The sequence below is a fragment of the Lactuca sativa genome, chromosome 8, assembly GCF_002870075.4.
Source record: "Lactuca sativa cultivar Salinas chromosome 8, Lsat_Salinas_v11, whole genome shotgun sequence".
Lineage (NCBI taxonomy): Eukaryota > Viridiplantae > Streptophyta > Magnoliopsida > Asterales > Asteraceae > Lactuca > Lactuca sativa.
In genome coordinates this window covers 28975110-28980506 of record NC_056630.2, presented here as the reverse complement: position 1 = coordinate 28980506, position 5397 = coordinate 28975110, and positions in this window count along the sequence as shown.

The following is a 5397-nucleotide window of genomic DNA, read 5'->3' as shown; positions in this document are numbered from 1 at the left end:
ACTCAATCTACTCCTTGGTATGCCGATATCGTTAACTTTTTGGTCACGAAGAGGTATCCCGACACATTCACACGTGCTCAAAAAGACAAGCTGAAAAGTGATGCAAAATACTATGTGTGGGATGAACCTTATTTGTGGAAACATTGTCCTGATCAAATCATTAGGCGATGTGTGCCCCAACAAGAGCACCAATCCATTTTGCAATTCTGTCATGAATTTGCTTGTGGGGGACACTTCAGACCTACCCGGACTTTGAGAAAGGTCCTTGAGTGTGGATTATTTTGGCCAATCATGTCACGCGATTGTTACTTGTTTTGCAAAAGTTGTGAGCGGTGCCAAAGGACGGGAAACATTTTGCAAAAGAACCAAATGCCCCAAAATCCAATCCTCGTTTGTGAAATTTTTGACGTATGGGGGATTGATTTCATGGGCCCATTTCCCGTCTCATTTGGCAACATTTATATTTTGCTCGCGGTTGACTATGTTTTTAAATGGGTTGAGGCCAAAGTCACAAGATCAGACGATGCCAAAACGGTTATTGAGTTTTTAAAGTCTAATGTTTTTGTGAGATTTGGTGTGCCTAGGGATTTGATTAGTGATTGAGGGACGCATTTTTGTAACAAGATGATGGAGGCCTTGCAAAAAAAGTACAACGTGACCCATCGTGTCTCTACCTCCTACCACCCTCAAACGAATGGTCAAGCGGAGGTTTTGAATCATGAAGTGAAGTCTATTCTAGAGAAAACAGTGAATCCGACAAGGAAAGATTGGATTTTGAGGCTTGACGATGCCTTATGGGCCTATCGGACCGCTTATAAGACCCTGATAGGAATGTCGCCCTTCAGGTTGGTTTTTGGTAAACCAAGTCATCTTCCCGTCGAATTAGAGCACCGTGCATTTTGGGCCGTCAAGCAATGCAACTTCAACATTGACGAGGCGGGAAGGCATAGGAAGCTTCAACTTCAAGAGCTAGAAGAATTGAGAAACGATTCCTATAAAAACACAAGAATTTACAAGGAAGGGACAAAGCTTTTCCATGACAAGTCCATTATCCGCAAACATTTCGAGCCGAGACATAGGGTATTGCTTTATCATTCATGATTGAAATTATTTCTTGGAAAGTTGAGGTCAAGATGGATAGGTCCGTTTGTTGTGCTAAAAGTCTTTGAACATTGAGCGGTTGAAATTCAAAGTGAAGAAACGGGGCAAATCTTTAAAGTCAATGGGCATCGATTGAAACCTTTCTATGAAGGTTTTAATGCAAATGTGTTAGACGTCATCCAATTGGATGCCCCAGTGTACTGAAATCAAGAGGGAAGCACGTCTCGCCAAAGACGTTAAAGAGGGGCATTTTTGGAAAACTAAACGTTTTTGTCTTTTCTAGTTCCGAATAAATGTCGTAGATGGTTCATTTTTGCATTTAACATCTCTTCTTTTTCCTTTTGAGGTAAAAGAATGTTGGAAATGAAGACTCGGTGTTCGTATTGGTCAAAGAGCTAAAATTGAGAAAATTGGCAAAAGAATTCACGTGGACCGCTTGTACTCAAAGTCCCGTCCGCGTGTTTATTAACACGGACCGCGTATTATCCCTCAAGTGCCCGCGTCCATTATCAGCAAACAGAAGCGTTTCAGGGCAACTCACGCAGATCGCATGTACTCAAGGTCCCGTCCGTGTGTTTATTAACACGGACCACGTGCCATCCTTCAAAGTGTCCGCGTCCAACGAAAGCAAACAGAACAAGTTCAGTACAACTCACGCGGACCGCGTGTACTCCAAGTCCCGTCTGCGTTTTTATTAAAACGGAGAACGTGTTATCTCCTAAGCTGTCCGCGTCCAATATCGTAGAACAGTAGGGCATCAGGTGAATTCACGCGGACCGCGTGTACTCGCGTTCGCGTCCGCGTGAGCTGTTGACCAACGTTGACTCTTTTTGACCAGTGTTGACCGCGATTTTTAGCCAATAAACTCAACAGCGGGCCCTTTTCCCTCCCTTATTCTTCTCCATTCTTCTCCCTTAACCTCCATTAGAGCACTCCTTTTCCTCCACTAAAACTCAGTTTCCCGTTAAACCACCGGTCGGAATTTCGCGAGACCACCACCATTCTTCTCCAAATTCAGAGCTCTACAAACCCCACTAAAACAATGGTCCGATCTGTTGTTGTATCTCGGGGCGCCACCACCACCCCATCGCCACTTTCCGGCCGATTTCTGGCTAACTCCGACCACCTCTCGCGATTCCGACACCACCACTGTACTCCTCTTGGACAAGGCTACAAAACCCACCAAAAATATTTCCCAAAGTTCGTCGGAAAATTTTGCCGGAATTTCAAGCCATTGCCGGATTCGTCGGGTTTTCGCGGTAAATTGCTTCTCCCGGGATATTGAACAAAGCTTAAAGCTTGGGGTGGAGAGTTGCAAGATTTTCAAATCCTGAATTTTCGTGCGCAAATTTTGAACTTTCAACAAAAACGGGTACTTTCTTTCCTTTGTTTTAATTGATCAAGATGCATGTCCGTTCATATGCTATTGCATCAAATGAATTTAGGAATTATTTCTTGCTTTGATTGTTGAATTGCTTTAGAAGTCCATAGGGAGTTAGTTGGTGATTTGGATTGACATATTGTTTGTTGAAATTGTGGTTTGTGTAGTGGTTATTTTTCGTGCAGGAAGTCCATGTCCACATCTAGGAAGCGCTCAGCTGCTGCCCAAGGCAAGGCCCCGGCTAGAAATCAAAGCGATGTTCCCGATATCCCAAGATTTCGGGATGCCAATGCAGCCGAAAACTACACAAAGAGCTTGCCTAGAAAGGTTGCATCCACCAAGTTCGTGTACAAGCCCACGCTCATATCGTTAGGGGTTCTTGAAGGGGTCACCCAATTGTTCCGTAACATTGGGTGAGAAAACCTTCTCAACCTCATGGCGCACACTTACGAGCTCCCCACTAGAGAGTTTCTTGCTGATTGCGGGTACGATAGCCAAAAAAGAAAGAAAGCCGCATTCCAACTTCTAGGGGACCGAAGGTACATTGATTTTGCAACGATAAACGACATCTTGGGCTTGCCTTCTTCAAACACATCCACAATTTTCGACGTCCTACCTGCTGATTTCAATCATGAGACCTTTTTGACGTAAATCACAGAGGGTATCTTCTCGTGTGCCGGTCAGGATAAAGCAACCTCTATCATCCACCCATGCCTCTGCATTGCCCATCGCATCTTGGTGTGTACAGTTTTTGCCTGCAAAAAAGTCGGCCAGGTCACCAAAAATGAGCTCTTCTTCCTTTGGTGTATGACGAGGCGTGACAGGCCACCAATCCTGGACTTTGCTTCATTCTTTTTCCACAAATGCGCACACATGAGATCGAAGACGTCCGGTGATATTTACATTGGGGGATTTGTCACACTTTTGGCTTGCGGTCTTGACATCGAGCTCCCTGACGAATACCAGCCTGTTGACAACAAAAAACTTTTGGATGAGCGCGCCCTCATAAACATGCACCACATCCGTCGCAGGAGCAGGAGCAGCTTCACATGGTATTTTCCTCAAGGGGTCGGGTATCTCGTTCTTCCCAACCCTCGAGTCACCAATTTCATCTTCCACGATCGCACTCAGTGGAGACTCGCGAGGACCATCACTCAGTCAGTCAACGAGGATGTGCTCCAGGATCAAGATGATGATGAGATGCCTATGGTTGACGAGCCCGACGATGAGCCCACCCATGGTCCATAGCACGCCCAGCCACAAGCCCCTCCCAGGTACTACCCGCTCCCTGCCCCATTTTTCCGAGCGGTTCGAGGCGCTTTGTGTCTCAAACCAAATCATGTCCCAACAAATGCACCATATGTGGGGGTGGCACCAATCCCAAAACCATTTTGAGAACGTCCCACTTCTGCCTCCCTATCCATACCCTCCACCCACCCATCCTTATCCCCCCCACCTTACCCTTACCCCTACCCCCAATACCCGTATCCTCCTCCCGATCCCCCCGTTTAGGTACTTTCGCCTCGCCCCAAGCATTGAGGACAATGCTTATTTCTAAGCTTGGGGTGGGGTATTCCTTTTTCTTTTTAATTTATCATGCATTTTAATTAGGTTGCATAGCTTTTTAGTATAAATTACATTCATCATAAAAAAAGTGATTTTATTTTCTTATTTTTCATCTTTTATTTTTGCATGACATTTAGCTTTAGGGCATTAGCATTCATGCATTTTTGTATCTGTTTATTCTCACCCCTCTTGGATGCCATGGAACAGGTTCACAGTTATTGTATCATTATTGGTCCAAGATCTTGTTGCTATCTCACCCATCGAACCGGGACCACTAGCTGCAGTTTGGGATTTCATACTTGGGATCAGATGTTGGTAGCTTAAAGGGGTAAGTGATCATGGCCATGTAGTTTTCATGAAGAATTATGCATACAATACTAACGACTGTAGTATATACTATAGCAATGGATGTCTTAGCCTTGCGGTCACTACCGCCGAGAGGATCACACTTGATCATGTTAGAACCGTTAGGATGAAGCACTGGTGCTTGTCCCCGAGTAGAATCCATATCTGGCCTCTTTACATCACCATATCTTTTTGCGATTTCCTTAGGATTTTAGAGAGTCTTTTAGTCCACATTTGGACATTTTCATCATTTTTGAAAAAATCACAAGTTTAAAAAGGAGCTTACATTACATCTTTATGCTCCACACATGGTAATTTTCACACTTAGACCATTCAGATTATATTACTACCCTTTCGGTTCCACCTACACACCTGTGGGAACCAAATTTTGAGTCAAAGGGTTTTCTTGTTAAAAATTTCGATTGTTAATACATTACCTTCAAGTATGTGTAAAAAAATAATAAATAATAAATAAAAAAATAAAAATAAAAATAATAAAAAAAATAAAAAAATGTGGCATGCAAATTTTCAGCTGCAACTATCTTAGATAGGTGGCCGATTCAATTATTGAACAAATTTTCCAACATTTCGGTCACCCGACGTTTGATATTCATTTGCATAGGCCTGTTTTATTGTATATAGATCGAGTTGTTTTTTGCAAATTGGTGATGTTAGGGAGACTGTCGAGTTGGATACTGCGGGAAGTTTGGGCCAACACTAAGTGACCCGATTCCTACAATGGTGCCCGAGCGATTAAACCTAGTTACACATGAGAGAAACCGGCAGACGTGAGATCAGAGTGTGCACTTAAAGAAGAGCTCCACCCGAGCCCATCCAGTTGCTTTCTCCCTACTACAAATGTTATTCATTGTATGCATGTTCCATTGAGGCTGCGACTGACCATCCCTCCTTACTAGGGATGAGATTTAGAACCGGAAAACTGGACCGGAACCGGAATCGGACCGGAACCGGAACCGTTAGAACTGGAATGTGTAGAACCGGGT